This window comes from Ambystoma mexicanum, chromosome 9 (assembly GCF_040938575.1).
Source record: "Ambystoma mexicanum isolate Mex_15411 chromosome 9, UKY_AmexF1_1, whole genome shotgun sequence".
NCBI lineage: Eukaryota > Metazoa > Chordata > Amphibia > Caudata > Ambystomatidae > Ambystoma > Ambystoma mexicanum.
In genome coordinates this window covers 407,444,852-407,457,425 of record NC_090931.1, presented here as the reverse complement: position 1 = coordinate 407,457,425, position 12,574 = coordinate 407,444,852, and positions in this window count along the sequence as shown.

Here is a 12,574-nt window from a genome sequence, read left to right as displayed (position 1 = left end):
AACATCCTTGTGAGGCTGGCTGCAAGCACTGTGAAAACACTTGCACTGGTGCTCCTGCACAGCCACTCACTTCTGAGTTGGCACAGCAGTACAACACAGAAGGTATGTTTAACACAATATTCAAAATGACAAGGATGCTGAGGAAGAGACAGACCATAACCTGATTTAAAAGTAAACACACTTTTAAGTGGTCAGTCAAACATTACCAGGAAATAGATTTAAGAAAATATTTTATTGAGGATTATTGTATACTTAAGAAATGTTATGTCTGCAATTCAGAGCAATTATTTAGTTATTTGTCATACTGCATAAACCAATTCCATAGTTTAATGTCTATAACGCATATGAGGGAACATAAAACCAAAGTCATAAATGTGCACACATTTGGCTATAGAAGCGAAAAAAAGGTACACTTATTTTTCTCTTGGCAAAGATTTACTACTTCTAAAGGTAAAAGTGGAGTTGGCTAGGAGCAATGGTACTTTGAAGAGGAGAGTGTGCTGTAAGTTACTCATAGTGGCAACACCAAAGACAGACACAAGTAAGATCGGATCAAGACTCAACCATCAAATGAAAAATAAGTCAGTATGTGTGGCGTCCATCAAAGTAATAAGGCTTATTCTAACAAAGACCTATTGCAAAATCCTTACAACTAATTATAGAAAGAGTGTGGCATAGGGATTTCAATAAAGGAGAAAAGTGTTCACAAATAATCAATCCGGATATCATTGTCAGTGGTCTCCTTTCCCCACATTTTCAGCATGGAACAAGGTGGGTCTTCTGAGCACAGCACACACTTGAGTTTTCCCAGCATGAGTCGACAGTTCCGTTCCAGCTATTATGCTCTTCAATGGTTATGTTTCTCTATAAAAAGTCTCTTGCCTTCGAGGGCCTGATGCTTTCAACAAACATACACAAAAGTTCTATTCCACGTATGGCTTTGGGTGATGGTCTCACTAGTCGGTCCCCCTCTTCCGGGCGCAGACTTCTTCCAGTAGCACTCGACAATTCAATTTATTCAATTTGACAGTTACTTTCTCAACAAACTTTTGGGTGGTGTTTTCCACCGTTGTACCTCCCTCCTTCTTGTTCACAATGGCTTTCCTTTTGGGTTCTCCCTCTGCCGGGCTTGGATCCCAATGCCAAGTGGGACACTCCCCTGGCCCTGATGTTAGAATGCTTTTGTACTCAAACAAAACTAAATGTCTCTTCAAACAGTTAATTTAGGCTTTGCCCCTTTTCCACCTTTCTTCTCACTTTGGACATCTCTCCATCGGGTTCACTCTTGTCAACAAACTGTGTATAGAACTTTAGACTCTTACACTCATGAGTCCTAATGTATTTTCAAACAATTCATCAGGTTTTGCTCTTGGCTGTTAGCATCCCTCTGCCGGGTTCACTGTTGCCAACTTTCACCATGCAGAATGAATTTCCATTCTTCACAATCATATGTCGGTCAAAGACTTTTGACGATACATAGGGTTGTACAAGACCCCTGTATGACCACTTTGACCTCTCTTCACCTCTTCCCAAGGCCTCCTGGTTATGGCAGTCTTTACCTTTCGGTAATGCCAATGAAAAATGCGAGTAGGCTCAAGTGAAGGCATGCAAAGGTGCAAAGGGATCGGTATCAATACCCAGCAATTCCAAGAAGATGTGCGGGTCAGATAGCAGGATCAGTTCACCGACTGGGGTAGAAATCAACGAGTAATAGGCTGGCTATGGCAAGACCGTTGGAGCGCCAACTGTTTTTTGCAGTCTGCAGATGCAGGTTATTTCTTGTACACCTAATGTAGAATATTTCCAGCTAAACCTCACATTTTGCCATAGATCAAATAGAAACCATTATCCTTTTACACCCTTGATGTAACACATCAGATGAGGTGAGGGTTGAGAAACCAGCCTGAAAGTTTTGCAATGACTATGAAAGTGCAGTACCAGCATACTTAAGATTATAAAGGTCATCCTGGCTCAGACAACTGTGTCTACTAATACCCTATCATTTGTCCAAGTTGTTCATTTCTTTTTCTGTTTTTGGACAAAATTCATCCTTTATAACAAAAAGTCTTGAATGCTTATATTAATTATTTTAGTTTGGAAGTTTGTTACAAGGTCATTGCACCTCAGTGATTGGTAGAAGACCATAATGAATGTGATTACACTTTCACAGGGTTTTGCAGAGGTACACAATTTGATAAAGTAGTATGCCTTTGCAACTCTTCTATAATGACTAGAACAATGGATTCAATAATTTTTTGTGTTGTAATTTAAATAATATATGTCTGCATGTTGTAAATTTAGTAAAGGCACAATTGCCTTTCATAGAGAATGTTTAAGAAATCAACAAGGGTTTGGTAATGATTTTTTCAGAATAATAAAATAATTATTGTAGTTACTCAAATACATAACGAATTCTGACCGGATTCTCAAAATAATGTGCAGCATTTTTGTGATAAATATGTATAAAACTGGGATGTTGCACCTTTCAACCAGAGCCCTCTATGTTTGTGTATTTCATAGCTCAGAAGGTATACTATCATGGCGCTAGAGAAGAGTGGGTTACTATTTACAGAGTGCTCAGGGAGTCTCCCTCAGTACTGCATGCTCACCAGATGGGTCAAACTGACCTTTCTTTTAAAATGTACATGAAGTATTTATCTACCCACTAATCCAGAAATCAAAAGTTGGATAACCACATTCACAGTGTCGATGATTCAAGGATTTTAATACGTATAAACATAAAAAAGTGAGGAGATCAGATTTTTATGAAACCAATGTATTTCAGACAAAGTTCATCATCAAGGCAGAATCTGTATGTACACAATGAAAATGCCAAAAAGAGAATATCAAAACTGAAGAATAAATCTCTTCAGGCAGATGATATCTCAATGAAAACTAAATAACAAGAACAAAAGACAAGAATATATGATAAGTACTTCAAAAACAATTGGTTCATGCCTGTGTCAACTCTCACTGGGTGCAAATCACGAATCATCTGTTTGTGAGAAAAGGGTTTATCCAGAGTGTGTATACAAATATGGGTCCAGGAAAGGAAATTGACTGGTCAATGAAGCAAAAAAAGGCAGAAAAAACAGAAAAGGGAAAATGTATTTTAGCAAGTTGTGTGCTTGCTAGTATGATCCTTGTTCAATAGTAAGCTGTTGTAACATTCTCACTGCTAGTTGAAATGGAAAAAAATAATAATACAAAACGTTCACTGAACACTATAGTGTGAACATGTTGAAAGAAATCCTACAATGTGTAATCAAGAGGCTTAAATGATGAAGACCTGTACCTGACATCAAACGTTCCGGACACAAACAGAATGCAACTCTGGTTCTGGACATTACTCAAGGAAGAGGAGTCCATCAATTAAATATTAAAATACATTGGCGTGCAGACCTGTGTCACTGTTGCAAGACTTTGTGACATTTTTGCGTAACGTGATGCATGATATCATGGAATCCTGCATCTCTATGCGAGTATCCCTCCAGGTGTGCAAAATTGCATGAAAGGAAATAAAGAACAGGATATAAGAAGCCATAAAGAACAAAACTGAAAAAGTGAAGAAATGGAAAATTGAAAAATTAAAAAGAATAATATAAAATGTAAACAACATAAAAAATACAAGCATATTAAGGAGAGATCAAATGCGCCTATACAAGTCTCAGTGAGGGTTGACGCAGGAAGAACAGACTGACCAGGGCAAAATCACCAAAATGTACACTGTGAAATGAAAAGAAACAGACATTAACAAGTCAAAAAACAAAAATGTTCAAGTGATATTAATAAAAAAATATAGAAGGAAAACATCACAGTAAAAGGAACCCAAATGTGATATTGGTACATTGAAATGCAAATCAAATATAATCAAAGAACAAGGCAAAACCACCATAAGCAAAAATAAACATAAAATCAAAGTACCTTAAGAATTGCCAAATATGATGAAACTGGATACTGTGAGATCTCGAATGTCAGGGACATAATCAGAAATAACAAGAAGAATTGCATTATTTTTTATTCCCAAGGGGCAATGAGTCCAGTTTATCAATCCAGAGGGTCTCCATGTGATCACAAATATTGTGTACGTTTCTGTGTTGCTGTGTTGTCTGGTTGATATCATTTCCAAAATATGGAACCAGATTTGAGCAATCTGATGTTTGCGATGATGGTGATGCTAGTGTTCTTGTTACAAGGAAATGAAGCAAATGTCCCTGAAGTTTAGTGCCAGAGAATACCACAATGAAGAGAGTCACCACTCTACAAGGTACTTACATAAGCACAGGGAACAGGTACTAACAAGAAGACCTCACACAAAGATTTTGCACTCAAAGCCATAAAATCAAAAAATGCATCCTAAAACATTGGGATATCTTGAGGTATGACAATGGGGTCAAGTTTATATTTAAGGATACCTCCCACCTTCACATAAAGACACGGTGCGAATTTAGGATATTTTTGACTGAAAACTGCCAAAAAACAGTTTGCCAAAAACAAAAAGATACTTTCCACTGTCTCCATTGTTCTAATTGTAATTATGTAAAAAAGCGCAATGCAATCCACCATCCTAGAACTGGGGAAAAGATAAAGTTGTGTGATTTTTCCACTTGTGATACTGTCAAAGTCATTTACACCATAAGGCGCTCTTGTAGTGTACATTATGTAGGTCAGCCTAGCAGACCTGTTAAATACTGTTGGAATTAACATGGATCCAATCTCTGTATGAACAATGCAAATTCAGCAATGGCATGTCATTTTCAAGAACATCATATCACTCAAATCCATTTCGAAGTTGTAGTGGTGATCAACCAGACTGCACACCAACTTAGACAATATTCTTGATTTGCACAAAAACCTTCTGGATCGATATACTAGACTCATTGACAACAAGGGGGATAAACAAAAGACTACCATCGTTCTTGTTATCTCTGATTATATCCCTTTCACTCGAGATCTCACGGCATTCAGTTTCTTCATATTTGACCATTCTTTTGCAACTTTCATCTTATTTTTATTTTTGCTTATTGTGGTTTGGCTTTGTTTTTTGATTATATTTGATTTGGATATTCATATTTGGATTAACTTAACTTTGATGTATTAATTCTCATGTATTTGTTCTTTACTGTCATTTGACTATTTTGTTTTTGACTTATCCTTTTCTTTTTATTGCACACTGTACATTTTGGTCATTTTGGCTTGCTCAATCTATTCTTTCTGCATCACCGCTGACTGACATTTTTATGCACACATTTATTTTCTCCTTATCTCCTTATTATATATTTATTAATTATTTTGGATACATTTTACATTTTCTATCATCCTTTTTTCATTTTTGAATTTCCCATCTTTTACTTACATATTTTTTTTTTGTGAAAATTATTTCTTTTTGGCTTCTTATATCCTGCACTTTATCTCATTTCATGCAATTGTGCGCACCTCAATGGACACTCGCTTACAGTTTTAGGGCACCATGATGTCTTGCATCAAGTTATGCAATGATGTTATGATGCTTCGTAACACAGACGGGGTTCTGTCACTATTCTTTTGAATGTTTAAATGATGAATTCCTCTTCTTGAGTAATGTCCAGATCCCGAGCTGTGCCCCATTTGTGTCCTTGGTCGTTGGATGTGCGGTATAATTCTTTATAATTTAAGCCTCACACATTGTTGGATTTCTTTCCAGGTGTTTGCACTATAGTCTTTAGGGACCATTTTTTATTATTATTATTATATTCCATTTCATCTCGCAGTGAAAATGTTATATTGAACAAGGATCATACTAGAAAGTACACAACTTACTAAGAAACATTAGCCTTTTTCTATTTTTTCTGCATTTTTTTCTTCATTGACCAGTCAATCGCCTCTCCTGGACTCATATTGTTATACACCCTTTTATCACAAACAGGGTCTTGTTTCTAGTTCTAGGTTTTGAATTGATGATTCTTGATTTGCACAGAGTGAGAGTTGACACAGGCATGAACTATTTTGTTTCATGTACTTATCATACAATCTTGTCTTTTGTTCTTGTTAAATAGTTTTCATTGAGTTACTATCGGTCTAAAGAGTTAAATTGTTTGATTTTTGATGCTCTCTTTTTGAAATGTTCTTTTTGTGCACACATATTCAGTCCTGATAGACTTTAGGAGTTCATACAATGTAAACCCTCGCCAGAAGACGGTGGGCTACTGCAGACACTGTAACATTGTTTCTGCCGCCCGATATCCCAGTGCTACCAGGATATCATGAGTGACAGCAGAACAGTAAATCCCCATTCCTGTGAAGTTCCAAAAGACTCCACAGGAATGGGGTCATTGAAGCACTGCCACACTTAATCAAAACACTACCAGTAGGGCCCTGAAGTTCTGGCAGGTGAGGCCTGCTGTGAGTTCCATGCCCCTACTGGCAAACTCAAAGTTTGGCAGTCCGGAAAGTGTGCTGGTACGTTGCTACCGGCATTTATATTTACGGACTTCCAAACTTGTAATTAGGCTCAATGTCTGAAATGCATAGGCCCCATAGACATCTAGTCTCCTACTTTTTTGTGTTTACATGCATTAAAATCCTTGAATCATCAGTAAGTTAATGTAAATGTAGTAATTCTACTTTTGATAATTCAGTAGTAATGGGATGAAAAACATTTTAATTTATATAAAAAGGCAAAGATCAGTTTCACCCATCTGGTGAGCACGCAGTAGTCAGAGAAACTCTCTGGGTATATATTTCTAGGGGTCTTTGGACCCGGGACATTTTTCTCTAAATTATGAAGATTTCTACTTTCATGTATTTGAATTACAGGAAATAGTAGTGGTGCTCACCCTGTCATTCGTGTCACTCGTGCCCAGGGAGTAATACCACAAGAAGATACAATACATATGACATGCACTAGAAAGCATTATCATTTAAAAATATAGTAGATGTGGGCAACTGCACACCCAGAAACAGCCTTTCCATTAGGATTAACATAATGCAGAGTACTGCCTTTCACATACACTACTAACCACTAAGATCTAAATAAGCAATTTCGTTTGAGCTTGAAACCAAGTGAAATCTTATATGGAAGCTGGTGTTAATTAAGACTTATACTATGCCATTGTTGACTTGCAGGCCAGGCAGTTGGGGCAGCGGAATGCCCCTAAACTGACATAAACCAGACAATAAGAACTAACACATTGATGAGTATGCAAAGCCACCTTTATTAACCGTTAGCTGAGGGAGAGCATATGGGTGTTTTGGAAATTAGTTGGCAGTGAACAGAGAAGAAGGTCATAGTGGAACAGTAAGGCAATGGCTGAAGAGAAGTGGTCGGAAGGAGAGAGAGGAGATGTGTGGTGAAGACTAATGAGTAGATGGTAAAGAGGAACTGTAGAATGTGGCAGGTGAAAAGAGGAGGAGTTAAATAGAAGCAGTACATTTTTAGAGGTGATGGGAGAGGATAGCATGAGGAAAGAACAGGAATATCTTCTGCAGGTAGCTGGAGGAAATAACTAGGGGGAAGATCAGGAGAGGGGATTTTGAGGAGTCATCCAGAGGAAGGAGTTGGAGGACATTGAGGTGGGTAGCCTGGATAGGGTAGAAGACAAAGCAGGTGCATAGAAGGGGAAGGAGAAGAAGATGAGACTTAAAAGTGAGGTTTTATTAAAATGATGATGCGAGAGGAGTGGAAGAGAAAAAGCATCAAGGGACAAGGTTGAGGCATTTTGGAGGTACCTCCATCTGATGGAGTATCAAGGACACACGAGGTGAGCAGAAGTAATAAAATAGTGGGACAAAGAAGAAAGGAAGAGCCGAACATATCCCTTTAGGTATGTGACTATTGTGATTCATTGAGGAAGGAATGAAGACAGGGTATTAAGGACTGTAGACAGAAACCCAAGAAAGAGAGGATGAGAGAGGAAGCCAAGTCATGTTTCTGAGAAGATTGGCTATGCAACCTCAGGCTGGAATTTGTATGGGTCTCCAGTTATACCACCAAACCTCAATCCAACCAGTGTGAAAGCTCAGTTGGCCAGCCTCCTGCTCTGTGCCTAATCTGGTGGCACAAAGCCTTAGCTTCTGATTCCATGCTGTCATAGCTTTCCGTTACCAGAGGTTGCCAAAACACAGAAGAGGTGTCGCCACAGGACTCAAGGATGAGAAGAGTAAACACAAAAGTGTGAGGACACTCAAACCCTGAAGACTGTGAGTACTTGAATGAAAACTATAGGCTTCAAAAGACCTCCGTCAACCACCCATGGAATTGGAGCCATTAAAAAGCCCAGAGAATTTAGATAATCTAGAAACTATTAAAACCAAAGACATTTCATTCTTCTTCTTAGAGACTTAGTTGTTTGATGTCTTTGGTGAAGACAGCCTCCTTCTTGACATCTGTTTTCCTTAGTTTACATGCCCTGGGTTAAGGAAGGATATGACTATGCCCATAGAATTATTAAACTGGACAAATCGATTCAGAACCTTTTGGAATCATATTTTTGTCTAAGAAATAAATACCCTGCTCAACACCAAAGTTGGGAACTGGTGCAAATGTCCTAGGAAAAGGAAAACAGATTGGATAGTGTGAAAATGTATTTTTCCTCATTTACCTAGGAGTCTGTTTGGAGGTAACCCAGCTTGGCTTTGTGATAGATGTGCCAGCAGTGGAATTGACAGGGTCAGGCTGTTAGTTCCCAATCCAATGGCAGATCGATCTTGACTGACCCACTGGATTGCTAATTTTCAGTTAAGGAATTAAAAGAAGTCATCCAAACAATTTCTTGTCCCGGAGATTCCCACCCTGGTGTTCACTGAGTTCCTTGGGCTCTGTGTGTTCAGCAGTCTTCTGTGGCTTTGAATCCAGTGCACCCTGTGCTCAGTACCATACATTGGTTTTGCATCCAATGATAATGATCATAGTTTTACCACCAGCAGCACTAGTTTGGAGAGTGATGTTCCACAGAACTTGGAAATTCTGTGAAGAACTGGCTGGTACCCCATGGCCTCTTGGAAGAGGTGTAGACTGACTGTATACTGGGACTTCAGATATAGCACTTGTCATACAAAGTCTGCAACTAACATCAAATGAGAACAGTAAGAAAACATGTCCCACTGATGGAGGCTCACGTGCCTGTCTGAACCTTTAAACTTTGAGCATGCAAGACTACATCTCATGGGTTCTCCTATTTTCTACCCCGCTTGGAAAGTCTCAAGTACCAGTACCAGAATTAACCCTGGGAGACCACAGTGACAACCACACCAATTGCAATAGTATTGTTTGGTCCTTGTGGAGACCAAATTGTGAAGGAAGGCATTCTTTCAGCTGAAGAACCAAGCCCTGGAACAGAATTCTCACTAGAACAAGCCAGGTCCATGACGGACGGTGGAAATCCTCAACGGTAGACTGAGATGCAAATCCTCAACGGTAGACTGAGCTGCAGGCCAGTCTGTACACATTGGTAACAGGACAGTTTGCTGACCTGGGTCATCAGAAGGGTGCAATGGACCCCCGTTGTCAAAATCTAATTCCAGAATTATCCTTGCAGCAGATATTTGCTCTAGTACATGACCCCAAATCTTTCTTCAGTAACTATACACAAATAGCAGAAGCGGTCAAATGGAACAAAGCCATATTTGGTTTAGTACATCTCACCTTTCCTGAGAGGAGACCTGTGTACCACTGTTTAAGTCCTTAATACTTATGGGAAGACACCCTATGCAAATGCAGAGGACAGTAGCTTAGAACAATGTGGCCACAAGAAGTAATACCACTGTTTACAATTGCTGGGGGCATTCTTCCTTTCCCTGTAGACACCCAAAAAAAAGAAAGATCAAATTCCATACATTTTAGAGTAATAGCTAGGGAAGTAGTAATTGAAGAATGTAAAGGAGCAGCTGGTTGTTAAGCGATTTCTGAATTTGACACCCACAAATCTTCAGCAGCCTGTCTGCCGACTCCATCAGGCAACCCTGGAGATATCAAGTCAAATTATCACTGATTATCAACATTCCCAACAATGGAGGCCAGCAGGACCTAATAGAACAGCCAAGAGACCCCAGGCACCACTTACTCACTGGAATTTAGTGTAGAAACCACTACTTCTATGCACTTTGAGGATCCTTCTGGTAAGTCCAACCTTTATTATAGTCTCCTGGTATAACTGGTCCTGACCACAAGAAAGTCAAGAGTGAGAAACTGACTGAATGCCACCTAAATACCTCCCTCTAAATTGCAAAGCGTGCAAGAAAATAGGATATATCACAAAGCATTGGGTCAATGCCCTACCACCCAATGGACACACGTTTCTGTAAACTATCCAATCAGGGGAGTGAGGAGGAAACTTTGTGGATACTACCAGAAAAACAAGAAGAAGCCACAGAAATTGCTATGTTTAGCTAAGTCAAATTGGAAGGAAAATATTACTTAGCCCTTGTAAATATACAGACAAACACTTTTTACCATGTTCGACACAGCAATTAGACAGCTGGTAAGTCCAACTCAACTTCTGCACAGGTTCACCACAGTTCAAGACTGGAGTCAGTGTTTTGGTTGCAATTCTCAAAGAGGATCTTTTAGATACTGTCTGCTCCAAGTTTAATGCATGGTTCTGCCAAGAAAGCCAAGAAATGAGATGAGAACATAGGGAAAAAGGAAGACCATCAATAGCACCAAATTACAACTGGAAATTTGGATGAGGAAGTACATAGGAACATTAGAATAACCACATGATTTTGAGGGTTTGTCATTTCCACCACCAAACCCTTCTGAAAAGAATATCCCTAGATGAAATACCATTACATTCATGGGAGTGCTTTGAGGATGAGTGGGAGATATGTAATGAAATCCCATACCTGGCACTCATGTACACCTACAAGTACTTGGGCTGTTTGGCAGAGGACTCTGCTGGCTCTGACTCTTGGATTTTGCCCACGCTGCATTCATCTACATATGCGCAAGAGGAAGGCATATTGCAGCGAAACGCCGGCAACAAGGATCCCCCCAGAAGGAATTCGTTACAAAGTTGAGTCTTTACTGACCTTTATAAGCCCTTGGACTTTTGTGAGCTTACGCTCCTTTGTTGTGTTTCCCTTTGCCACCGTCTGGCCCTGCCTGGCCCCGCCTCCATTTCCCAGAACGCTATATTGTTGTAGTGTGCTCACACTAGCGTGTGTGCACCAGAAGTATGGCCACAAGTTCTTGGGCTGTTTGGCTTTTCCGCGAGGATGTGAGGGGTACGGAAGTCGTAAATATATGAGAAAATGGTAAGGAGGCCCTAAAAACTTCACTAATTAACTCACAACTAATGTAAAGGGTTATACATTAAAAAAAAGGATCAATCACAAAAATAAATAAAAGTCTAAGCTATTTCCTAATTGATAAAGTCATTGGAGATTGTTAAGATGGCGAAACTCTTTGTCATTCTGAAGCCTGTGTTAGAGTTTCGGCTGTCTGTCTCCAACTAAGCGCTGATCGAAAAGTCATTTGTAATCAGTAAGGAAATCCATGCAACCTTTTCAGAGCTACTTCTGCCAGCATATTGTTTTATGCAATCTCCGGCTGTCTTTCAGAATAGCTTGCAATGGATTGTTATGGCATCTCTTGGTCTGTAAGACCTGTTGAAGTTATGGGATATTAAGCTTGCAAGCACAGATTTCACATTCACTATATTTTTTCAGATATGGAAACTACACTCAGAAATGGTAAATGGCTTTGAGATATTCCTTCCAAAGAACCACTGACTAGAGGCATACCCCAATCAGACCATAGTAGTAAGATGGCCTTAAGTCATAAACAGTTGTTTTTAACAATGTTGTTTCAAACCTCAGGTATGCCTAAGTCAGTGGACATACTGGAGCAATAGCACATGCCCAACTCTAATATACCATTCTCTTTGAAAGTGGCTAACAAGCATGCTACACATGGAGCATTATCTGAGAAAGATCTCTCAAAATCTACTTTTGATGTTGAAAAGGCACCACAAGATGCCACATGTATTCCTCTATCAGACATTTCGCTGATTGCGCCTGTTTTGATGGCAGACTTGGAACGATGGATATGCTTTTCCCTTGCACCTTCACCCCTGTGTCCTCTTTTGACAAGTTTCGTGAGCAGGTACATTTTCACAAAGTGATTCCTCCTACCCACCCTTGCGCGGGTTCTTCCCCTCAGTTTAAGAGTTCTTCAGAAATGTCTATTCTACCACAAATGTCAGCAAGTTCTCCTGCCAAAGTCAGTACCTCTCCTAATGATAACTCACACTCAAACACCCATGAGCATGAGTTCCATAAGAATGGCTTTGGCAATTACGCCTCTCTGGTATTAAACCTGACCCATCCTCATGAGTCTTCTACTCAACATCTTCTGGAACAAGAAATTAATCACTTTCCAGTGTTAACGCAAATACTTAATCTTCTGGATAGAGGACACAAGTACACCCATCCTGTACTAAAAGATATCAAAGAAAGCATTTTGCTTAACAATAAAAACCTGTAAAAATTGGAAGGCTTTATTTTATTTTTGCCCGAAAGGCATGTCATAAATTTCATCTGGTGTGCCCAGAAAGAGCAGCACTTCTCGTACAGAAGGAAGTAGCGAAACAGTCCA